This window comes from Bombina bombina, chromosome 11 (genome assembly GCF_027579735.1).
Source record: "Bombina bombina isolate aBomBom1 chromosome 11, aBomBom1.pri, whole genome shotgun sequence".
In the NCBI taxonomy this organism is placed as follows: domain Eukaryota; kingdom Metazoa; phylum Chordata; class Amphibia; order Anura; family Bombinatoridae; genus Bombina; species Bombina bombina.
This window is the reverse complement of record NC_069509.1, coordinates 155232264-155259529: the sequence shown is the minus strand read 5'-3', so window position 1 is coordinate 155259529 and position 27266 is coordinate 155232264.

Genomic DNA, 27266 nt, shown 5'->3' with positions numbered 1-27266 from the left:
TCAGATTCAGCCTGCTGAGAAATGTTCCCTAAATCAGTAATTTCTCCCTCAGACAAAACCTCCCTGGCCCCCTCAGATTGGGTTAGGGGCCCTTCAGAGATATTAATATCAGCGTCGTCATGCTCTTCAGTAACTAAAACAGAGCAGCCACGCTTACGCTGACAAGGGTTCATTTTGGCTAAAATGTTTTTGACAGAATTATCCATTACAGCCGTTAATTGTTGCATAGTAAGGAGTATTGGCGCGCTAGATGTACTAGGGGCCTCCTGAGTGGGCAAGACTCGTGTAGACGAAGGAGGGAATGATGCAGTACCATGCTTACTCCCCTCACTTGAGGAATCATCTTGGGCATCATTGTCATTATCACATAAATCACATTTATTTAAATGAATAGGAATTCTGGCTTCCCCACATTCAGAACACAGTCTATCTGGTAGGTCAGACATGTTAAACAGGCATAAACTTGATCAGAAAGTACAAAAAACGTTTTAAAATAAAACCGTTACTGTCACTTTAAATTTTAAACTGAACACACTTTATTACTGCAATTGCGAAAAAACATGAAGGAATTGTTCAAAATTCACCAAATTTTCACCACAGCGTCTTAAAGCCTTGAAAATATTGCACACCAATTTTGGAAGCTTTAACCCTTAAAATAACGGAACCGGAGCCGTTTTAAGCTTTAAACCCCTTTACAGTCCCTGGTATCTGCTTTGCTGAGACCCAACCAAACCCAAAGGGGAATACGATACCAAATGACGCCTTCAGAAGTCTTTTATAAGTATCAGAGCTCCTCTCACATGCGACTGCATGCCATGCCTCTCAAAAACAAGTGCGCAACACCGGCGCGAAAATGAGACTCTGCCTATGCTTTGGGAAAGCCCCTAAAGAATAAGGTGTCTAAAACAGTGCCTGCCGATATTATTATATCAAAATACCCAGATAAAATGATTCCTCAAGGCTAAATATGTGTTAATAATCAATCGATTTAGCCCAGAAAAAGTCTACAGTTTAAATAAGCCCTTGTGAAGCCCTTATTTACAATCGTAATAAACATGGCTTACCGGATCCCATAGGGAAAATGACAGCTTCCAGCATTACATCGTCTTGTTAGAATGTGTCATACCTCAAGCAGCAAGGGACTGCAAACTGTTCCCCCAACTGAAGTTAATTGCTCTCAACAGTCCTGTGTGGAACAGCCATGGATTTTAGTTACGGTTGCTAAAATCATTTTCCTCATACAAACAGAATTCTTCATCTCTTTTCTGTTTCTGAGTAAATAGTACGTACCAGCACTATTTGAAAATAACAAACTCTTGATTGAATAATGAAAAACTACAGTTAAACACTAAAAAACTCTAAGCCATCTCCGTGGAGATGTTGCCTGTACAACGGCAAAGAGAATGACTGGGGTAGGCGGAGCCTAGGAGGGATCATGTGACCAGCTTTGCTGGGCTCTTTGCCATTTCCTGTTGGGGAAGAGAATATCCCACAAGTAAGGATGACGCCGTGGACCGGACACACCTATGTTGGAGAAATCAGAGATAGTTTTACACATCAACAGGAACAACAGAAGGAACTTAAACAGAAAGCGACATTCTCTAGCTTTTCTGGCAAAAAACATTAAGTGGCTTGCTCACCTGGCAAAGAGCCGCAAAAAGAAAAACTATATAGAGGCCATTAAGAACAATGAAGGAAGATTTGTGACACCTAAAGAGATTAATAGGGTCTTTCAAACATTTTATCAGGGATTATATACACAGAGTGACATAAACCTCGTGAATAAGAAGACATTCTGGGGGGAAATTAGATTACCCAAAATATCACAAGAAGGCTTAAATTCATTAAATGCACCCATAACTCAGGAAGATATTGTTAAAGGAATCCAAAAAGCAGTATTAAACAAAGCCCCAGGTCTGGACCAACTTCCCATAGATTTCTATAAAATATTACAAGATTTAATTTCACCAGCATTGCAACTTCTTTTTAATCAATACTATATACAAAGCAATATGCAATCCCCCTATTTTACTGCTTGCTTCCATCATTACACAGATACTTAAGAAAGATAAAAATCCAGAATCAGTTGATTCCTACAGACCGATATCATTGTTAAACAATGATTATAAGCTTTTGATCTCAATAATTGTTTAAAGGCTTAAATCCGTACTAGACCCTTTAATACATACAGATCAATTGGGATTCATGGTAGGTAGGAATTAAAAAAAAAATATGCGAAGTGTTCTCTATTTAATCGAACAATATTGCGTTAATAAAGATAATGGGAAAGATAGTGAAAGAAAAGAGGCTGCTATAATCACCATTGATGCCGAGAAGGCTTTTGATTCAATCGCATGGGACGACTTATTCACATCTATCGACAATCTTGGGCTTACAGGACAGTTCACAGACTTTATAAAGATCATTTACAGTAACCCAACTTTGGTTCTCTCAATTAACAGTCAAAGGTCTTCTTCTATCAAAATCATGAAAGGCACAAGACATGGATGCCCGCTCTCACCCTTACTGTTCAACATGGCAATAGAGCCATTAGCGACACTGTTAAGGAAGGAACTGGAAGATTTATTATTAGGTGGGAGAAGGGTAGTGCTGTCATTATATGCAGATGACCTGATGGTATTCATTGGGGATTCGAAAAAGAATATCCCCATCCTATTAGAAATTATAAGTGATGTCATTACCTTTTAGGATACAAGATTAATTGATCAAAATCAGAAATTTTATGGTTACACAAAACTGCAGGGAGTGTAATTAAGACACCCTTCAAAGAGCAGATTAAATATCTTGGAATTATTTTAAGTAAAAATCCGGCTGACTGGTATGACCTAAATTATAAGGAAGTCTGGTCATCAGCATGACCAGAAATGGAAGATTCTTCCGCTGACCTTATCAGCTAAAGTTCATTTAGTGAAAATGATTATTTTACCAAAAATCCTATTTTTGTGCCAGAATCTGCCATTATTTATTAGGGAAAAGGACATAATGAAGTTTTATTCATGCTGCAGTGAAGTTTTCTGGAAAGGGGTGAAAGTCTGAATAGCTCTCAGTAAACTGATGCACAAGAAAGAATGGGGTGGGGGCTGGGGTTCCCTGATATTAAACTGTACAACCATTCATTTCTTGTGAAAATTCCTTGTGATTGGCTGACAGGGAAAGATTTATTTTCCTATTCAATGATGGAACAGAATATGATCTCCCCCCTCTCTCTGTAAGGACTATTACATTTGAATATCAGAAATATTCCCAAAGAAATTGGTAAAAAAAATAATTTTTAATGTTATAGTGGCATGGATCAAATATTTACAAGAGGTTGGAATAAACAACCAGATTTCACATTTTCTACCTATTGTGGTTAACCCTGATTTTCTTTCAGGCTCAACCTATATTGTATTTAAGCGATGGGCACAAAAAGGCTTAATATTTCTCCATCAATTAGAGGATAAAGAACTAAAGGCAATCAAAACATTTGCTGTGTTGTCACAGGAATTTTCCCTACCTTATAAAGAGTTTTATGCTTACCTACAAATTAGGAACTATTATGGACAACTGACAGGAAAGCACGGCACTAGTTGGTCCCTGGGGGTAATTGAGACTAGCCTTAAATTACATCAGGCAGGGATAAACCCAATTTCAATATCGTATAATCCGACGATGGTAAATGCGGGTAAAGCTAACCTAGAAAAGACACAATTAAATGGCTGAGAGATTTTGCTGAGCTCTCTTCTGAGGATCTACAGCAGAGTATCCAGACGATGCTCAAAACATCAGGGAATATTGGGTGGAGAGAATCGCATATGAAATTACTATATAAACCATATATTACACCTGCAGATCTGTCCAGGTGGTCAAAGCGAGAGGAATATAGTTGCTAAAGATGCAGATTCCTGAAGGCAGACCTTAATCATTGTATATGGTCTTGACAAAAATTCTGGAACAGAGTAAATTATTGGTTAAACAGATTTCTTGAGAGGAAAACCAGGTTGGATGTCAGGCATGTTTTCTTTCTGCGTGATAGGGGTCAAGTCTGGGAAAATATAGCTTTAAAAAACACAGTACTAGTACTAATTGGACGCAATCTGTTGTTAAGGTCCTGGAAAGCGAAAAATAGTCCTTCTATGAGGGAATTCAATAATAAAATTCTTGTACAGATTCATCTGGAGCAATATGAGATTACCATCCCTCAGGAAAAAAAGATTAGCAGTTTTTTTCAGAAATGGTTGAAGGTGATAGTATCTTTTCCTGAACCACTGCAGAAACAGATAATATCCCCATTGAAGAAATCTGACTATTTTAGTATGGCGCTATTAACAGGCAGATTTCCTAGCTCTTGGGCAGACTGAGAGGGAGGGAGGGAGAGGGAAATTATGGGGTCACCCTTTTTTTTTTCTGTTCCCATAGATAAAGGAGGTGAGGAGGGGAGTTCAGAGAGTAAAGAAGGCTTAGAGGCCTATTTATCAAAGGTCTTGCGGACCTGATCCAACAGTGCGGATCAGGTCTGCAAGACCTCGCTGAATACGGAGAGCAATACGCTCTCCATATTCAGCATTGCACCAGCAGCTGGTGCAACGCCGCCCCCTGCAGATTCGCGGCCAATGGGCCGCCAGCAGGGGGGTGTCAATCAAACCGATCGTACTCGATCGGATTGAATTGTGGTGATTCCTGTCCGCCTGCTCAGGCGGCCAGGGTTATGGAGCAGCGGTCTTTAGACCGCTGCTTCATAACTGCTGTTTCTGGCGAGTCAGAAACACGGGCCCGCAAGCTCCATACGGAGCTTGATAAATGGGCCTCTTAGGGTTAAATAGAAAGAATCAACCAAATATTTAAATGACATAATAATACCCCACTGTGCCAGGTCAGTAAGATGTGCTTAATAGTTCATAAATAAGAGAAAAATAAGATAAAAAATGTTATAAGATAACCACTGTGGAAATAACTAGGTAGTAACAAGAAAAGGGAACATCATTTGTCTTAGGTACTGATGAAATATGTAGGATAATTATTATAAATAAAGAAAGCACATGTTATAAATATAAAACGTGGGCATAAACAATCTACTAATTTTGTATGTCATAAAAAGATTATTATAATAATGATGTTAGGTTAGCAATGGCAAAATAATATTTCATAGTTTACAATAACAATTATCCTGCAAATTTTATCTATACTTCCGCAAGATAAATAAATGTAGCTTTTGCTCGTTATTGCTTGAGGGGTTAATATTATTCCTGCTGTCACACATTACTCACAAGCCACAAAGTTAAAACCCAGTATCTGATGCACAATCCACTGTTTTAATTAGTGTCAGTGAAGGAGGGCTGAGAGTGAGCACGCATACTCTATCTGTTTTAGAAAGCCGGGCATACAGGCATTACCAGGAGAGCGCTCAGTTGGAGAGGAAAGGGACGGTCAGCAGCCTTCTTATTGGCTGTACCGCAACCTAAATGATGGAAGGAAGAGAAGAACAAAATGCAGGCTTTGGCGTGGTGAGAGGAATTATCACTAATGGTATGTATACCTCGGAGAAAAAATTATTTGTAATGCAGCTATAAATGTTATAAAGGGTTTCAAACAATATTTAAGAAACTAACTAAATATATATGCTTACTTTCCTTTTAAAGTTTACTGACCCTTTAAAGGGAAATTAACCCCTTAGAGTCCAGACCAATTTTTCCATTTACTTACCCTTAAGGACCAGGGCTGTTTTTACATTTCTGGGGTGTTTGTGTTTAGCTGTAATTTACCTCTTACTCATTTACTGTACCCACACATATTATATGCAATTTTTCTCGCCACTAAACTGAATTTTTTAAAAATACCATTATTTTCATCATATCATATAATTTACTATAAAAACAAATATAAAATATGATTAAAAAAATTGAAAAGAATAATTTTTTTTCTAATTTTGACCCCCAAAATCTGTTACACAGCTACAACCACCAAAAAAACACCCATGCTAAATAGTTTCTAAATTTTGTCCTGAGTTTAGAAATACCCAATGTTTACATGTTCTTTGCTTTTTTTGTAAGTTATAGGGCAATAAGTACAAGTAGCACTTTGCTATTTCCAAAACTTTTTTTTTTTTTCAAAATTAGCGAGTTACATTGTAATACTGATATCTGTCAGGAATCCCTGAATAACCCTTCACATGTACATATTATTTTTTAGTAGACAACCCAAAGTATTGATCTAGGCCCATTTTGGTATATTTCATGCCACCATTTCACTGACAAATGCGATCAAATTAAAAAAATTGTTAACTTTTTCACAAACTTTAGATTTCTCACTGAAATTATTTACAAACAGCTTGTGCAATTATGGCACAAATGGTTGTAAATGCGTCTCTGGGATCCTCTTTGTTCAGAAATAGCAGACATGTATGGCTTTGGCAATACTTTTTGGTAATTAGAAGGCCGCTAAATGCCGCTGCGCACCACACTTGTATTATGCCCAGCAGTGAAGGTGTATTATGCCCAGCAGTGAAGAGGTTAATTAGGTAGCTTGTAGGGTTAATGTTAGCTTTAGTGTAGTGTAGTAGACAACCCAAAGTATTGATCTAGGCCCATTTTGGTATATTTCATGCCACCATTTCACTGACAAATGCGATCAAATTAAAAAAATTGTTAACTTTTTCACAAACTTTAGGTTTCTCACTTAACTTATTTACAAACAGCTTGTGCAATTATGGCACAAATGGTTGTAAATGCTTCTCTGTGATCCCCTTTGTTCAGAAATAGCAGACATATATAGCTTTGGCATTGCTTTTTGGTAATTAGAAGGCCGCTAAATGCTGCTGCACTCCACACTTGTATTATGCCCAGCAGTGAAGGGGTTAATTAGGTAGCTTCTAGGGTTAATTTTAGCTTTAGTGTAGAGATCAGCCTCCCAGCTGAAACATTACACCCCCAAATCCCTCCCTGATGTCCCCCAAACAGCTCTCTTCCCTCGCCCACCTCACAAATGTCACCGCCATCTTAAGCACTGGCAGAAAGTCTGCCAGTACTAAAATAAAAGTCTTTTTTAAATTTATATATATATATATATATATATATATATATATATTCTGCAGTGTTGGATCCCTCTTTAGCCCCGCACCTCCCTGATCCCCCCAAAACAGCTCTCTAACCCTCCCCCTCTACCTATTTGCTGCCATCTTGGGTACTGGCAGCTGTCTGTCAGTAACTAGTTTGCTAGAAATGTGCTTTATTAAAAAAAAAAAAAAAAGACCCAATTTTCTGTAGTGTAGCTGCCCCCCTCCCAGATCCCTTTCCCAACACTAATTAGTCCTTAATCCCCCTCCCTCTCACTCACTCTCCCTCCTTCCCATAGACAGTAATGACAGCACTAAATAGTGCACGCGCACAGGGTGGCTCTCTCTGCATTGGTTTGCTTAAAAAAGGGTATTGCATGATGCCTCAATATTGAGGCATCGCTGCAATACCCTGAAAGTGTCCGGAAGCGTCACAATCGCTTCCAGCGCTTGAAACCCCAGAGGACATGCCAGGCACGTCCTTGGTCGTTACCGACCATTTTTTGTAGGACGTGCCTGGCACGTCCTTGGTCGTTAAGGGGTTAAAGGAATAATGAACCCACATTTTTTCTTTCATGAATCAGATAAATCATGCAATTTTAAGCAACTTTCTTATTTACTACTATTACCAATTTGTCTTCGTTTTCTTGGTATCTGTATTTGAAAAAACAGGAATGTACGCTTAGGAGCTGACCCATTTTTGGTTCAGAACCCTGGGTAGCGCTTGCCTATTGGTTACTACATTTAGTTACCAATCAGCAAGCTCTACCTAGGTGCTAAATCAAAAATGGTCTGGCTCTTAAGTTTACATTCCTGCTTTTGCCATGGTCCACAAGAAGTTGCCAAAGTAACTGCGACAGCTAATTGTTGAAAGTACTAATCAGGAGAGTGATATAAGAGAATAGCGAAGGCACTGGATGTACAATGGGGCACTGTCAAAACCATTATCAATAAGTGGAGAAAATGTGGCACCACAGAGATATTGCAAAGATCAGGGCAACCCTCTTAAGCTGATGAGACGCTAATGAAAAAATTTACCTCGAAGACTACCAAGAGGTAAATATCAACACAGAAGGAGCCACAGGAATGTCTGGCATGTACTGATTACTCCTTGCATGTGACCACTATCTCTTGTAGTCTGCACATGTCTGGGCAATGGGGTAGAGTGGCCAGGTTAAAACCCTTTCTTACACAAAGGAACATCCAAGCCCATCTTAATTCTGCCAAATAATTAATTCAGTCACCCCAAATACAGGCAAATGTGCTATGGTCTGAGGAGACAAAGAATGAACTTTTCAGCCTAAATTGTAAAATATAGGTTGTGCGACTTTAAAGCATGTCAGAAGATCAGGGGAGCACATAACTTCCCTCTCTGGTGATTGGTTCTCTTTCCCCCCATTTTTTTTGCTGCTCCTACGATTGTAACACTTAGCGGGGCACTCCGCCGATCCTCTGGCAACCACCCCAAGTGAACCTTGGGGAATGATGTTTACAAGGGAGGTTTCACCCCCTTGAACCACACCCCCCCCCCCCCAGGCAGAGGCAAAAAAAAGATAGTGGAGATGGGTGAATTTCTTCACCCATGGGTACTTTTACATTAACGGACCAAAACAATATAGTGCCATCTGCTGGCATTCTGAATTCATGAACAGAGCGGTGGTCCATTAATAGAAAAGTACCAGAAAATAGAAGTCTTGGAATTGCCCAGTCAGATACCAAACCTTAATTTAATAAAAAAAACAACCTGTTAAATGACCTAAGGAGAGCTGTACACAGGAGATGAGATCCCCTAACAATTGCTGTATTTTAACTATGTGTTTAACCCAATTGCAGGGGTTAGACACATAGCATTGTAGGGTCCCTAATGTTAAAATTACATGAGCTAACAAACTAGTATGACAGTTTTCCAATACAATGTCCCTTTAATAAAACAGAAGTATTTCAGATGTGTATGCACAGTCTATATTTGCTTTATTTTATCACAGTTCCATAGTCAGTTTCATTCTTACTTTGCACCTTAAATTTGCTATGTACTCTAAAAATAAAATGTTGAAAGCCGCTTCTGGTGCAATGTATAAAAATAAGCCCCTATTACAGCTCTGCTCACAGGATGCATATATATCTCATTAACTATCAAACACATCTTTGAGATTATACTAGTATATTTATGTGTCATTTATAAGACATTAAAGGAACAGTTTACTCAAAAATGTTCTCCCTAATTTGTATCCAATGATCCACTTTACCTGCTGGAGTGTATTAAACTGTTTGCAAGTATTTCCTTTACCCTTATATTGGCATTTAAAACAGTTGATTTAGCCGGTGGTATCCCCACCTATTCTGAAAGTTTCTGGCCTTAGGGCCAAGCTATAGATAAGCTGAGTAAACACAGTCAGCAAAAGAAAGTACACTCCCAGTGGGGTAGAGAAGAGATAAGGTAATAAAATGTTAATTTTCCATTGTTCTCTCCAAGTATTGGTCTTTAGTTTACGGACAGATATAAGATAAAGAAAATGGTATATGTACACAATGTAATAAACTAATGAGATCTGATTATACCTACAAGCTCAACCAATTTTATTAGGTTGTGGCTTCAAAACACAAAATCAGCTATTTCATATACACAAATAAACCTTAAAAAGCAAATTCTCATTAATTTTATACTCTGCAGTTGGTAAAAAAAGTAATTAGAATCACAGTAAGGGAAAAACAATTTACAGTATACTGTCCCTTTAAAGTAAAAAAAACAACTTTAATGGGTCAGACAGAACATTAAACTTTTTTTACATTCTAATATCAATGGAGTTAATTCTCTTTGTATCCTTTGTTGAAAAGCATACCTAGGTAGACTCAGCAGCAGCAATGCACATCTAGGAGCTAGCTGGTGACTGGTGGCTACAAACATATGCATCTTGTCATTTGCTCACCAGATGTATTAAGCTGGGTCTTGATAGTGCATGTTAAAGGTTCAGTTTTTGGTGTCACAGGGCCAAGTAGTTATATTGAAATGCTGATTTTTTTTTTTTCATCCAAAACTATTATTGCAATCATATTTTATAAGCATTAGAAAAATCAAGTTTTTAACATGAATAATAACGGCCAGATTACGAGTTTTGCTTTATGAGCTGTGCGGTGCTAACGAGCAGTTTTTTCTCTCCGCTCACTTACCTACAGCGCTGGTATTACGGGTTTTTACGAACCCGGCATTAAAAGGCAAGAAGTGAGCATAGAGCAAAATTGTGCTCCATACCGCACTTCAATACCAGCTTAAGTCAGCGGTGAGCTGGTCGTACGCGCTTGTGCACGATTTCCCCATAGACATCAATGGGGAGAGCCGGCTGAGAAAAAGTCTAACACCTGCAAAAGAGCAGCGTAAATCTCATTAACGCAGCCCCATTGATTCCTATGGGGAAACACATTTTATGTTTATACTTAACACCCTAACATGAACCCCGAGTCTAAACACCCCTAACCTTACACTTATTAACCCCTAATCTGCCGCCCCCGACATCGCCGACACCTACATTATTCTTATTAACCCCTAATCTGCCGCTCCGGACACCGCCGCCACCTACATTATACTTATTAACCTCTAATCTGCTGCCCTCAACATCGCCAAAACCTACATTATATTTATTAACCCCTAATCTCCCGCCCCCAATGTCGCCGCTGCGTACCTACACTTTTTAACCCCTAATCTGCCACCCCCAACGTCGCCACCACTATTATAAATTTATTAACCCCTAAACCTAAGTCTAACCCTAACACGCACTAACTTAAATATAATTTAAATAAATCTAAATAAAATTACTATCATTAACTAAATTATTCCTATTTAAAACTAAATACTTACCTATAAAATAAACCCTAAGCTAGCTACAATATAACTAATAGTTACATTGTATCTAGCTTAGGGTTTATTTTTATTTTACAGGCAACATTGTATTTATTTTACCTAGGTAGAATAGTTATTAAATAGTTATTAACTATTTAATAACTTCCTAGCTAAAATAAATACAAAGTTACCTGTAAAATAAAACCTAACCTAAGTTACACTAACACCTAACACTACACTACAATTAAATAAATTACATTAATTAAATACAATTAAATCAAATAAAAATTAAATTAGCTAAATCACAAAAAACAAACACTAAATTACAGGGAAAAAAAATTACAAGATATTTAAACTATTAACACCTAATCTAATAGCCCTATCAAAATAAAATAAAAAGCCCACCCAAAATAAAAAAAACCCCTAGCCTAAACTAAACTATCAATAGCCCTTAAAATGGCCTTTTGCGGGGCATTGCCCCAAATAAATCAGCTCTTTTACCTGTAAAAAATTTTTTACAAACCACCCCCCAACAGTAAAACCCACCACCCACACAACCAACCCCCAAATCAAATGCTAGCTAAAAAAACCTAAGCTCCCATTGCCCTGAAAAGGGCATTTGGCTGGGCATTGCCCTTAAAAGGGCATTTAGCTCTATTGCAGGCCCAAAGCCCTAACCTAAAAAATAAACCCACCCAATACACCCTTAAATAAATCCTAACACTAACCCCCGAAGATTCACTTACCGGGAGAAGTCTTCATCCAAGCGGCAAGATGTCCTCAAGGAAGCCGGCAGAAGTGGTCCTCCAGATGGGCAGAAGGGGTCCTCCAGACGGGCAGAAGTCTTCATCCAGACGGCATCTTCTATCTTCATCCTTCCGACGCGGAGCGGGTCAATCTTCAAGACATCCGACGCGGAGCATCCTCTTCTTCCGACGGACTAACGACGAATGAAGGTACCTTTAAACGACGTCATCCAAGATGGCATCCCTTAGATTCAGATTGGCTGCTAGAATTCTATCAGCCAATTGGAATTAAGGTAGAAAAAATCCTATTGGCTGATCCAATCAGCCAATAGGATTGAGCTCACATTCTATTGGCTGTTCCAATCTAAGGGACGTCATCTTAGATGACATCATTTAAAGGTACCTTCATTTGTCGTTATTCCGTCGGATGAAGAGGATGCTCCGCGTCGGATGTCTTGAAGATGGACCCGCTCCGCGCCGGAAGGATGAAGATAGAAGATGCCATCTGGATGAAGACTTCTGCCCGTCTGGAGGACCACTTCTGGCAGTCTGGAGGACCACTTCTGCCGGCTTTCTTGAGGACATCTTGCCGCTTGGATGAAGACTTCTCCATGTAAGTGAATCTTCGGGGGTTTGTGTTAGGATTTATTTAAGGGTGTATTGGGTGGGTTTATTTTTTAGGTTAGGGCTTTGGGCCTGCAATAGAGCTAAATGCCCTTTTAAGGACAATGCCCATCCAAATGCACTTTTCAGGGCAATGGGGAGCTTAGGTTTTTTTAGTTAGCATTTTATTTGGGGGGTTGGTTGTGTGGGTGGTGGGTTTTACTGTTTGGGGGTTGTTTGTATTTTTTTTTTTTACAGGTAAAAGAGCTGATTTCTTTGGGGCAATGCCCCGCAAAAGGCCCTTTTAAGGGCTATTGATAGTTTAGTTTAGGCTAGGGTTTTTTTTTTATTTTGGGGGGGCTTTTTTTATTTTGATAGGGCAATTAGATTAGGTGTAATTAGTTTAAATATCTTGTAATTAGTTTTTTATTTTCTGTAATTTAGTGTTTTTTTGTGATTTAGCTAATTTAATTTATTTAATTGTATTTAATTTAGGGAATTTATTTAATTGTAATGTAGTGTTAGGTGTTAGTGTAACTTAGGTTAGGTTTTATTTTACAGGTAACTTTGTATTTATTTTAGCTAGGTAGTTATTAAATAGTTAATAACTATTTAATAACTATTCTACCTAGTTAAAATAAATACAAACCCTAAGCTAGATACAATGTAGCTTAGGGTTTATTTTATAGGTAAGTATTTAGTTTTAAATAGGAATAATTTAGTTAATGATAGTAATATGTATTTAGATTTATTTAAATTATATTTAAGTTAGGGGGTGTTAGGGTTAGGCTTAGATTTAGGGGTTAATACATTTAATTTAGTGGTGGCGACACTGGGGGAGGCAGATTAGGGGTTAAAAAATGTAGGTAGGTGGCGGCGATGTTGGGGGCATCAGATTAGGGGTTAATAAATATAATGTAGGTTGGGGCGATGTCCGGAGCGGAAGATTAGGGGTTAATAAGTATAATGTAGGTGGCGGCGATGTTAGGGGCGACAGATTAGGGGTTAATAATATTTAACTAGTGTTTGCGAGGCAGGAGTGCGGCAGGTTAGGGGTTAATATGTTTATTATAGTGGCGGCGATGTCCGGAGCGGCAGATTAGGGGTTACAAATTTTATTATAGTGTTTGCGATGCGGGAGGGCCTCGGTTTAGGGGTTAATAGGTAGTTTATGGGTGTTAGTGTACTTTTTAACACTTTAGTTATGAGTTTTATGCTACGGCATTGTAGTGTAAAACTCATAACTACTGACTTTAGAATGCGTTAGGGATCTTGCGGGATAGACTGTACCACTCACTTTTTGGCCTCCCAGGACAGACTCGTAATACCAGCGCTATGGAAGTCCCATAGAAAAAAGGGTTTACGAAGTTTACGTAAGTCGGTTTGCGGTAAGGCCAAACAAGTGTGCGGTACACCTATACCTGCAAGACTCGTAATACCAGCGGCAGTAAAAAAAGCAGCGTTAGGACCTGTTAACGCTGCTTTTTTACCTTAACGCACAACTCGTAATCTAGCCGTTTGTTTTTAAATTCATAAAATTGATACATCCAAAAGATTTAAATAAAATACAATATCACAAATAAAACAAATAGAAACTTAGCATATGAGTTAAGTGAACACTTCGTACGTTGTCCTTGAGTAACCCCAACAGGCCAGATTTTCATTATAGCTGAACTAGGGCACAGGTGAAATAATCAGCTGATCAGTAACCATGGTAACTAACCAGGTCTCACCCATCAGCTGATTATTTCACCTGTGCATGGGTTCAGCTATAATAAAAAACCTTGCCTGTTAGGGGTAATTGAGGAGGACTGCGGTTGAGAAACACTGGCATAGATAGTTCCCACAGTGTTCAATTCTCAAAGCCTGCAGAGTTAAAGGACCAGTAAACACAGTCGATTTGCATAATCAACAAATGCAAGATAACAAGACAATACAATAGCATTTACTCTGAATTTCAAATGAGTAGTAGATTCTTTTTTAACACATTTCAAAGTTATGTCTATTTCCACTCCCCCTGCACCATGTGATAGCAATCAGCCAATCACAAATGCATATACGTATAGTCTGAGTTCTTGCACATGCTCAGTAGGAGCTGGTGAATCAAAAAGTATAAATATAAAAGACTGTGCACATTTTTTTTAATGGAATAAATTGGAAAGTTGTTTAAAATTACATGCTGTATCTGAATCATGAAAATTTAATAAAACCTGAGTGTCCCTTTAAAGAAACCAATAATGGTGAACTACGCTCACAACAATAAGCGCACACCAAATGGAACTACTCACAAGAGGTACAATAGTAAAATTATTATGCCATAATGGACCTACTATAAAAATACATTTTGCTAAATTAATTTTTTACATACTATTATTTAGTGACAGCTTGTTGTATGCAGGTCATGAAATAACTGGCACTTCTAATGATGAATAATTATGATCAGAACCTACTGCTTTGGTAGAGGTATCAATATTAAAAAGACGTACCTCAGTGGCGCATTTAAGTTTTGTGCTGTCCTAGGCACTTAAAATTCTGCTGCTTCTCCCAGGTTTTAGGCCTTTTTTGGTCATAATATTTTTTGGTTAGAGTGTAGCGTAACTTTTTTTTTTATGGCATTTCCAAAGTAAATGTTCATGTTCAAGTGTGTGTGTGTGTGTATATTTGTGTTTGTGTATATGGTGAGTCAGTAAGTGTTTAGTGCAGTGTTTATGTATGTGTGGGTGTAGTGGGTGTGTGTGGGTGTAGTGAGACTCAAAAAGTGCTGCCCCTTACAAATCTGCTACTCTAGGCAAGCGCCTTGTTTGTCTTGGCCAAAATACGCTCCTGAGGTACCTACATTACAGATGTCAGTTATTTTGCAGCACTCATGCTATGTGTGGTACACAAAGCGATTTATAAAGTCAATCAAAAGGTGGCACAGATTTTGGTACCAAATTTGTTACATATCTGCCTGGCTATCGGGCAATGTGGTAGTCAGGTTTAGTGCTGTACACCCCTTCACTCCCTCCCTGCATTGGCCCCACACTTAGTGTTTGAAAGATAGCACGCCTCTTGTGAGGGAAAATAAAGTAGTAGAGAGCAGCTGAGAGGCCCAGAAGATATTATGGTGAGGGGATGACAGAGGGGCTCCATGTTTAGGGGCTGATTAATTAATTATCAAACCAAATTTATAAAAAAAAGTATACTGACACCCCTGGTAACTTTATAATATTAATTCAGCATAGTTCTCGTATAATTTTGCAAACACCTGCTATATTGTAGTTGTATTCCATTAACCACAACCTCTTGCCTCTGCTATTAACCTTATCTGCCTCTGACCTGCCCCCCCAGACTGCAAGTAACTCCACCCACTACTGACCTGGCCCCCAAACCATATCTGCTGCTTACCTGTCCATCACTTCACAATTAAAGTAACCCGGCCCACCATTCCCCTGTCCCCTAAACTATATATGTAAACTTTTCCATTTAACTTCATATGTGATATCTCCTAACAATAGCAACCCCATATGCCTTATTTTCCCATCTATAATCTTTAAACTAAATTAACCTTCATACTTGATTACCTGGTTGGGCAGGTTCAGTTTTAACATATAGGAGAAAAATTCTCATAATAAATAGACCATTGAGTAGTGAAAATGTTGATCTTCTGCTGGATAGCTTGAAGATTCAGAAGACAAAAAAAATCTTCAGCTGGATAATAAAATACATTGGCAGAAGTTACAGTTGTTCCTTAAAGGAACAGACTACTTGAAAATTATTACACTTTTATTACCCTTTCCCCAGTTTTGCATAACCAACATGGTTATATAAATAAACCATATATATATGGTTAAATAAATATATCTTTTACCTCTGTGATTACCTTGTATCTAAGCCTCTGCAGACTGCCCATTATCTCAGTACTTTTGACAGATATTAATTTTAGCCAATCAGTGCTGACTCCTAAATAACTCCACAGTTATCTATATGACACACATGAACGTGCACTGTCTAACTGTGAACAACTGTCAAAATGCACTGAGATAAAAGGCAGTTTTCAATGGATTAGAAATCAGTTTGAGCCTACCTAGGTTTAGCTTTAAAAAAAGAATACCAAAGGAACAAAGCAAATTTGATGATAAAAGTAGATTGGAAAGTTGTTTAAAATTGCATACCCTATCTAAATCATGAAAGTTTAATTTTGACTAGACTGTAATAATTGCAATAATCTTTTTGAAGAAACATGTTAATTATATCTTATGAACTGAAATTAACAGTCAAATGAAAAAAAAGGTTTCAATTTACTGGACAAGCATAACCAATATTGAAAAAGTAGCTGCCATGTTTTACTTTAGCTTTGGGACACATACAGCGAGATGACGAGTTTTGCGGTAACAGGGGTGCGATGCTAATGAGCAGTTTCAGCTCACCGCTCACCTACAGACAATGCTGGTATTACGGGTTTTTTTCAACCCAGCATTAGCCTCTAAAAAGTGAGCGGAGAGCAAAATTTAGCTCCACATCTCACTGTAATACCAGTGCAGCTTACGGTAGCGGTGAGCTGGCTAAACGTGCTTGTGCACGATTTCCCCATAGGAATCAATGGGGCAGAATCTGCTGGAAAAAAAACTAACATCTGCAAAAAAGCAGCGTTCAGCTCCTAACGCAGCCCCATTGATTCCTATGGGGAAATACATTTATGTCTACACCTAACACCCTAACATGAACCCCGAGTCTAAACACCCCTAATCTTACACTTATTAACCCCTAATCTGCTGCCCCCGACATTGCTGACACCTGCATTATATTATTATTTATTAACCCCTAATCTGCCGCTCCAGACACCGCCGCCGCCTACATTATACTTATGAACCCCTAATCTGCTGCCCACAACATCGCCGAACCCTACATTATATTTATCAACCCCTAATCTGCCGCCCCAATGTTGCCGCCACCTACCTACACCTATTAACCCCTAATCTGCCACCCCCAACGTCGCCGCCACTATAATAAATATATTAACCCCTAAACCTAAGTCTAACCCTACCCCCCCTAACTTAAATATAATTTAAAATAATCTAAATAAAATTACTTAAATTAAATTAATTATTCCTATATAAAAAAAATACTTACCTGTAAAATAAACCCTAACGCCTAGATTTAGAGTTCTGCGGCCAAAGGGGTGCGTTAGCTACGCGTGCTTTTTTCTGGCCGCACCTTTTAAATACCGCTGGTATTGAGAGTTCACAGAATGGCTGCGTTAGGCTCCAAAAAAGGAGCGTAGAGCATATTTAACGCAACTTCAACTCTCGATACCAGCGGTGCTTACAGACGCGGCCAGCTTCAAAAACGTGCTTGTGCACGATTCCCTCATAGAAAACAATGGGGCTGTTTGAGCTGAAAAAAAACCTAACACCTGCAAAAAAGCCGCGTTCAGCTCCTAACACAGCCCCATTGTTTGCTATGGGGAAACACTTCCTACGTCTGCACCTAACACTCTAACATGTACCCCGAGTCTAAACACCCCTAACCTTACACTTATTAACCCCTATTCTGCCACCCCCGCTATCGCTGAAACCTGCATATATTTTTTAACCCCTAATCTGCCGCTCAGTAAACCGCCGCTACTTACATTATCCCTATGTACCCCTAATCTGCTGCCCCTAACACCGCCGACCCCTATATTATATTTATTAACCCCTAATCTGCCCCCCACAACGTCGCCTCCACCTGCCTACACTTATTAACCCCTAATCTGCCAAGCGGACCGCACCGCTATTATAATAAAGTTATTAACCCCTAATCCGCCTCACTCCCGCCTCAATAACCCTATAATAAATAGTATTAACCCCTAATCTGCCCTCCCTAACATCGCCGACACCAAACTTCAAACATTAACCCCTAATCTGCCAACTGGAGCTCACCGCTATTCTAGTAAATGTATTAACCCCTTGTAATTATTTTATTATTTTTTGTATTTTAGGTTTTTTTTGTACTTTATTTAATTTAATTGTATTTAATTGTAGTTAGTTTAGGTAATTCATTTAATTATAGTGTAGTGTTAGATGTAATTGTAACTTAGGATAGGGTTTATTTTACAGGTAAATTTGTACTTATTTTATCTAGGTAGTTAGTAAATAGTTAATAACTATTTAATAACTATTGTACCTAGTTAAAATAAATACAAAGTTGCATGTAAAATAAACATAAATCCTAAGATAGCTACAATGTAACTATTAATTATATTGTAGCTATCTTAGGCCTAGATTTAGAGTTTGGCGGTAGCCGTCAAAACCAGCGTTAGAGGCTCCTAACGCTGGTTTTTACCGCCCTCTGGTATTTGGAGTCAGTCATTAAAGGGCCTAACGTTCACTTTTCAGCCGCAACTTTTCCATACCGCAGATCCCCTTACGTCAATTGCCTATCCTATCTTTTCAATGGGATCTTTCTAACTCCGGTATTTAGAGTCTTGGCTGAAGTGAGCGTTAGAAATCTAACGACAAAACTCAAGCCACAGAAACAAGTCAGTAGTTAAGAGCTTTCTGTGCTAACGCCGGTTTATAAAGCTCTTAACTACTGTGCTCTAAAGTACACTAACACCCATAAACTACCTATGTACCCCTAAACCGAGGTCCCCCCACTTCGCCGCCACTCGATTAAATTCTTTTAAACCCTAATCTACCGACCGCCACCTACGTTATACTTATGTACCCCTAATCTGCTGCCCCTAACACCGCCGACCCCTATATTATATTTATTAGCCCCTAATCTGCCCCCCTCAACGTCGCCTCCACCTGCCTACACTTATTAACCCCTAATCTGCCGAGCGGACCGCACCGCTATTATAATAAAGTTATTAACCCCTAATCCACCTCACTCCCGCCTCAATAACCCTATAATAAATAGTATTAACCCCTAATCTGCCCTCCCTAACATCGCCGACACCAAACTTCAAACATTAACCCCTAATCTGCCAACTGGAGCTCACCGCTATTCTAATAAATGTATTAACCCCTAAAGCTAAGTCTAACCCTAACACTAACACCCCCCTAAGTTAAATATAATTTTTATCTAACGAAATAAATTAACTCTTATTAAATAAATTATTCCTATTTAAAGCTAAATACTTACCTGTAAAATAAATCCTAATATAGCTACAATATAAATTATAATTATATTATAGCTATTTTAGGATTTATATTTATTTTACAGGTAACTTTGTATTTATTTTAACCAGGTACAATAGCTATTAAATAGTTAATAACTATTTAATAGCTACCTAGTTAAAATAATTACAAAAGTATCTGTAAAATAAATCCTAACCTAAGTTACAATTAAACCTAACACTACACTATCAATCAATTAATTAAATAAAATACCTACAATTACCTACAATTAAACCTAACACTACACTATCAATACATTAATTAAATACAATATCTACAAATAAATACAATGAAATAAACTAACTAAAGTACAAAAAATAAAAAAGAACTAAGTTACAAAAAATAAAAAAATATTTACAAACATCAGAAAAATATTACAACAATTTTAAACTAATTACACCTACTCTAAGCCCTCTAATAAAATAACAATGACTCCCAAAATAAAAAAATGCCCTACCCTATTCTAAATTACAAAAGTTCAAAGCTCTTTTACCTTACCAGCCCTGAACAGGGCCCTTTGCGGGGCATGCCCCAAAGAATTCAGCTCTTTTGCCTGTAAAAAAAACACATACAATTCCCCCCCCCCCAACATTACAACCCACCACTCACATACCCCTAATCTAAATCAAACCCCCCTTAAATAAACCTAACACTAAGCCCCTGAAGATCTTCCTACCTTATCTTCACCATACCAGGTTCACGGATCGATCCAGAAGAGCTCCTCCGATGTCTTGATCCAAGCCCAAGCGGGGGGCTGAAGATGTCCATGATCCGGCTGAAGTCTTCATCCAAGCGGGAGCTGAAGAGGTCCATGATCCGGCTGAAGTCTTCTATCAACGGCATCTTCAATCTTCTTTCTTCCGGATCCATGTTCATCCCGCCGACGTGGAACATCCATCTTCACCGACGACTTCCCGATGAATGACGGTTCCTTTAAGGGACGTCATCCAAGATGGCGTCCCTCGAATTCCGATTGGCTGATAGGATTCTATCAGCCAATCGGAATTAAGGTAGGAAAATTCTGATTGGCTGATGGAATCAGCCAATCAGAATCAAGTTCAATCCGATTGGCTGATTCAATCAGCCAATCAGATTGAGCTCGCATTCTATTGGCTGTTCCGATCAGCCAATAGAATGCGAGCTCAATCCGATTGGCTGATCAGATCAGCCAATCGGATTGAACTTGATTCTGATTGGCTGATTCCATCAGCCAATCAGAATTTTCCTACCTTTATTCCGAATCGGAATTCGAGGGACGCCATCTTGGATGACGTCCCTTAAAGGAACCGTCATTCGTCGGGAAGTCGTCGGTGAAGATGGATGTTCCGTGTCGGCGGGATGAACATGGATCCGGAAGAAAGAAGATTGAAGATGCCGTTGATAGAAGACTTCAGCCGGATCATGGACCTCTTCAGCTCCCGCTTGGATGAAGACTTCAGCCAGATCATGGACCTCTTCAGCTCCCGCTTGGATGAAGACTTCAGCCGGATCATGGACATCTTCAGCCCCCCGCTTGGGCTTGGATCAAGACATCGGAGGAGCTCTTCTGGATCGATCAGTGAACCTGGTATGGTGAAGATAAGGTAGGAAGATCTTCAGGGGCTTAGTGTTAGGTTTATTTAAGGGGGGTTTGGGTTAGATTAGGGGTATGTGGGTGGTGGGTTGTAATGTTGGGGGGGGGTATTGTATGTGGTTTTTTTACAGGCAAAAGAGCTGAATTCTTTGGGGCATGCCCCGCAAAAGTTCAGGGCTGGTAAGGTAAAAGAGCTTTGAACTTTTGTAATTTAGAATAGGGTAGGGCATTTTTTTATTTTGGGGGTCTTTGTTATTTTATTAGGGGGCTTAGAGTAGGTGTAATTAGTTTAAAATTGTTGTAATATTTTTCTGATGTTTGTAAATATTTTTTTATTTTTTGTAACTTAGTTCTTTTTTATTTTTTGTACTTTAGTTAGTTTATTTCATTGTATTTATTTGTAGATATTGTATTTAATTAATGTATTGATAGTGTAGTGTTAGGTTTAATTGTAGGTAATTGTAGGTATTTTATTTAATTAATTTATTGATAGTGTAGTGTTAGGTTTAATTGTAACTTAGGTTAGGATTTATTTTACAGGTAATTTTGTAATTATTTTAACTATTAATTATTTTAGCTATTAAATAGTTCTTAACTATTTAATAGCTATTGTACCTGGTTAAAATAATTACAAAGTTACCTGTAAAATAAATATAAATCCTAAAATAGCTATAATATAATTATAATTTATATTGTAGCTATATTAGGGTTTATTTTACAGGTAAGTATTTAGCTTTAAATAGGAATAATTTATTTAATAAGAGTTAATTTATTTCGTAAGATTTAAATTATATTTAATTTAGGGGGGTGTTAGTATTAGGGTTAGACTTAGCTTTAGGGGTTAATACATTTATTAGAATAGCGGTGAGCTCCAGTCGACAGATTAGGGGTTAATGTTTGAAGTTTGGTGTCGGCGATGTTAGGGAAGGCAGATTAGGGGTTAATACTATTTATTATAGGGTTATTGAGGCGGGAGTGAGGCAGATTAGGGGTTAATAACTTTATTATAGTAGCGGTGAGATCCGCTCGGCAGATTAGGGGTTAATAAGTGTAGGCAGGTGGAGGCGACGTTGAGGGGGGCAGATTAGGGGCTAATAAATATAATATAGGGGTCAGCGGTGTTAGGGGCAGCAGATTAGGGGTACATAAGTATAACGTAGGTGGCGGTCGGTAGATTAGGGTTTAAAAAAATGTAATCGAGTGGCGGCGATGTGGGGGGGACCTCGGTTTAGGGGTACATAGGTACTTTATGGGTGTTAGTGTACTTTAGAGCACAGTAGTTAAGAGCTTTATAAACCGGCGTTAGCACAGAAAGCTCTTAACTACTGACTTTTTTCTGTGGCTTGAGTTTTGTCGTTAGATTTCTAACGCTCACTTCAGCCAAGACTCTAAATACCGGAGTTAGAAAGATCCCATTGAAAAGATAGGATAGGCAATTGACGTAAGGGGATCTGCGGTATGGAAAAGTCGCGGCTGAAAAGTGAACGTTAGGCCCTTTAATGACTGACTCCAAATACCAGAGGGCGGTAAAAACCAGCGTTAGGAGCCTAAAACGCTGGTTTTGACGGCTACCGCCAAACTCTAAATCTAGACCTAAGATAGCTACAATATAACTAATAGTTACATTGTAGCTATCTTAGGATTTATGTTTATTTTACATGCAACTTTGTATTTATTTTAACTAGGTACAATAGTTATTAAATAGTTATTAACTATTTACTAACTACCTAGATAAAATAAGTACAAATTTACCTGTAAAATAAACCCTATCCTAAGTTACAATTACATCTAACACTACACTATAATTAAATTAATTACCTAAACTAACTACAATTAAATAAAATTAAATTAAATAAAGTACAAAAAAAAACCTAAAATACAAAAAATAATAAAATAATTACAAGAATTTTAAACTAATTACACCTACTCTAATCCCCCTAATAAAATAAAAAAGTCCCCCAAAATAATAAAAAGCCCTACCCTATGCTAAATTACAAATAGCCCTACTCTAAAACCCACCCAATCCCCCCTTAATAAAACCTAACACTAACCCCTTGAAGATCACCCTACCGTGAGACGTCTTCCCCCAACCGGGCAGAAGTGGTCCTCCAGAGGGGCAGAAGTCTTCATCCGATCCGGGCAGAAGAGGACCTCCAGACGGGCAGAAGTCTTCATCCAGGCAGCATTTTCTATCTTCATCCATCCGATGAGAAGCAGCTCTATCTTGAAGACATCCGATGCGGAGCATCCATCCAGACCGACGATTACCCAACGAATGACGGTTCCTTTAAATGACATCATCCAAGATGGCGTACCTTGAATTCCGATTGGCTGATGGGATTCTATCAGCCAATCGGAATTAAGGTAGGAAAAATGCATCAGCCAATAGAATTGAGCTAGCATTCTATTGGCTGATTGGAACAGCCAATAGAATGTGAGCTCAATCCTATTGGCTGATTGGGGTTGGGTGGGTTTTAGAGTAGGGTTGGGTGTGTGGGTGGTTGGTTGTAATGTTGGGGGGGTATTGTATTTTTTTTTACAGGTTAAAGAGCTGATTAGTTTGGGGCAATGCCCCGCAAAAGGCCCTTTTAAGGGCTATTTGTAATTTAGTATAGGTACAAGTCAAAGGGATACCCAGGCGCCAATAAACAAAGGCTAGGTGTGACGAGAGTACATGTAAAAGTTGATTTAATAAACAATAATAAAATTGATTCAATATTAAAAATGTTAAAAATGTTAAACAGGTTGTAACTTCTAATTCATGGATCCATGAAAATACAGTATATAAAAACAATACAAATGAGTACGAAGATATGCTTGACTGGCCTGAGTGGGTTCAAAGGCTTGTGTAGATAAAAACCATAAGTGCTGTATAGAGCTGTGTATACACCAGATACAACAATGATAAAGAAAATAAAAAAGGCAATAACAGCGTGTGTCCGGATAAAGTGTCCTCAAAGTCCTGATACTAGTGTTAATGAAAAAAAGTTCAGTGAATAAAGTCAATCCCAATTTGGTGTAGTATAACAAATCCAAAAAAAATAATCCCAAAAACAATGTATATCCAACGTATCCAAAAAGAAAAATGAAAACATTTTTCAAAATTGAAACAAAGTGTGAAAAAAGGGGAAAATATGAAAAAATAATAATAAAATGTGAAAAAATGTGCTTAATAACAAGTACTAGAAAAAGTGCTTAGTACTAAAAACAAATATTGGTGAAGTCTTCCAATCCTAATCAAAAGAGGTGTAGAAACTTTCTTATCCCTGATTCTTCTTTATGAAGGTGTAGTGCACAAGACAAAAAACACTCATAAAAAACAGGAGAATGCAAAAAATACCTGTGAAGAAAAAAATAAAGACAATGTGTGGCAAATTCTTAATTAATAACTCCAATAGAAAATGGGCTTACCAGTCTACGCGTTTCGGCCCCTCTAATTGTAGTTAGTTTAGGTAATTAATTTAATTATAGTGTAGTGTTAGGTGTAATTGTAACTTAGGTTAGGGTTTATTTTACAGGTACATTTGTAATTATTTTATCTAGGTAGTTATTAAATAGTTAATAACTATTTAATAACCATTGTACCTAGTTAAAATAAATACAAAGTTGCCTGTAAAATAAAAATAAAACCTAAACTAGATACAATGTAACTATTAGTTATATTGTAGCTATTTTAGGGTTTATTTTACAGGTAAGTATATAGTTTTAAATAGGAATAATTTATTTAATTGTAGTAATTTTATTTCGTTTTATTTAAATTATATTTAAGTTGGGGGGTGTTAGGTTTATGGTTAGACTTAGGTTTAGGGGTTAATACATTTAATATAGTTGCGGCGACGTTGGGGGCGGCAGATTAGGGGTTAATAAATGTAGGTAGGTGTCGGTGATGTTAGGGACAGCAGATTAGGGGTTAATAAAATTTAACTAGTGTTTGCGAGGCGGGAGTGCGGCGGTTTAGGGGTTAATATATTTATTGAAGTGGCGGCGATTAGGGGTTAAAATTTTTTTATTTAAGTGTTTGCGATGTGGGGGGGGGCCTCAGTTTAGGGGTTAATAGGTAGTTTATGGGTGTTAGTGTACTTTGTAGCACTTTAGTTAAGAGTTTTATGTTACGGCGTTAGCCCATAAAACTCTTAACTACTGACTTTTAAATGCGGTAGGAGTCTTGACAGGAGAGGGTCTACCGCTCACTTCTTCCAAGACTCGTAATACCAGAGTTAGGAAAATCCCATTGAAAAGATAGGATACGCAATTGACGTAAGGGGATTTGCAGTATGCTCGAGTCGCGGAAGAAAAGTGAGCGGTACACCTGTACCTGCCAGATTCGTAATACCAGCGGGCGTTAAAAAGCAGCGTTGGGACCTCTCAACTCTGCTTTTTAAGGCTAACGCAAGACTCGTAATCTAGCCGATATTTTTTTTGCTTCAGTGAATAAAAATTCTTGTAAGAGTCCCAGTGAAAATCCTGTAATTCCCCAATTTTCTTGTAGTTTTTGTTGCTTTTTTGTGTTTAACTAGATTTTCCTGTTATGTAGTTTTTTATTCAGTTTTTCTAATTCAAGGCTTAGATTAAAAGTAGAGTTCAAATATAGTAGCTAACATTGCACAAGTTATATCAATAGCGCTTTTTTCCCCACTATCACCTAGATTACGAGTTTTGCGTTCGTGTTTTAACGCTGAAAAAATTTGTAATTTCAGAGTTAAAACAGCAACGCAGCCATTACGAGTCTTGTCAGTATAGCTGTACTGCAAGCCTTTTAGCCTGTAACGCAACGTCAGTCCCGCACACACAAAAAAAGACGTTTTTTCATGGGATTCCCATAGTGCTGCATTTACGAGTTTTGCGGTGAGGCTAAAATGCTTGCATTACACCCTATACCGACACGATCCATGCCGCCATCTGAGAGCAGTAGTTATGAGTTTTACGCAAAAAAACTGTTACATAAAACTCATAACTAAAGTGTTACAAAGTACACTAACACCCATAAACTACCTATTAACCCCTAAACCGAGGCCCTCCCACATCGCAAACACTATATTAAAGTTATTAACCCCTAATCTGCCGCTTCCAACATCGCTGCCACTAATAAAATTGATTAACCCCTATTCCGCCGCTCCCCGACATCGTCACCACTATACTAAAGTTATTAACCCCTATTCCCCCGCACCCTAACAGCTCCCACACTATAATAAAGATATTAACCCCTATTCCGCCACTCCCTGACATTGCCGCCACTAAATAAAGTTATTAACCCCTAAACCTCTGGCCTCCAACATCACTACCATTAAATAAACCTATTAACCCCTAAACCGCCAGCCCCCCCACATTGCCAAAAAATAAATTAAACTATTAACCCCTAAACCTAACAACCCCCTAACTTTACATTAAAATTACAAGATCCGTATCTTAAAATAAGTAAAAACTTAACTGGGAAACTAAAAAAACCTAAGTTTAGACCATAAATTAAACTAACATTATAATTATACTAAAATGAAAATAACTATCAATTAAATAAATTAAAATTACTCATTAAAAAAAAACCTAACACTACTTAAAAAAATTAAATCTACAATTACAAAAAATTAAAAATACTAAATTACAAAAAAATAAAAAATACTAAATTACAAAAAATAAAAAATACTAAATTACAAACAATAACTAACGAAATTATCCAAAATAAAAACAATTACCCCCAATCTAATAGCCCTATCAAAATAAAAAAGCCCCCCCCAAATAAAAAAAAACCCTAGCCTACAATAAACTACCAATAGCCCTTAAAAGGGCATTACCCTAAAGAAATCAGCTCTTTTCTCTGTAAAAAAAATACAAAGACCCCCCCAACAGTAAAACCCACCACCCAACCAACCCCCCAAAATAAAAAACCTAACTCTAAAAAAACCTAATCTACCCATTGCCCTGAAAAGGGCATTTGTATGGGCATTGCCCTTAAAAGGGCATTCAGCTCTTTTTCTTGCCCTTAAACGGGCATTCAGCTCTTTTAAGACAAGCCAAAACCCTAATCTAAAAAAAAAAACACCCCAAAAAACCTTAAAAAAAACTAACACTAACCCCTCTTTAGGTACTCACAGTTGCTGAAGTCTGGCTTGAACAATCTTCATCCCAGCGGCTCCATCTTCATCAGGACAGCTCCATCAAGTGACCGGCATCTTCTTCATCCCTGCGGAGGCGGAAAGGTCAATGCGCGGAGGAGGAGCGGTCAATGCGGAGGTCCACGGTGGAGGTCCAGGCGGAGGTCCAAGGCGGTGGTCCATCGATCTGATGTGGAGGTCCTCTTAATGCGATCTTCCGCCGC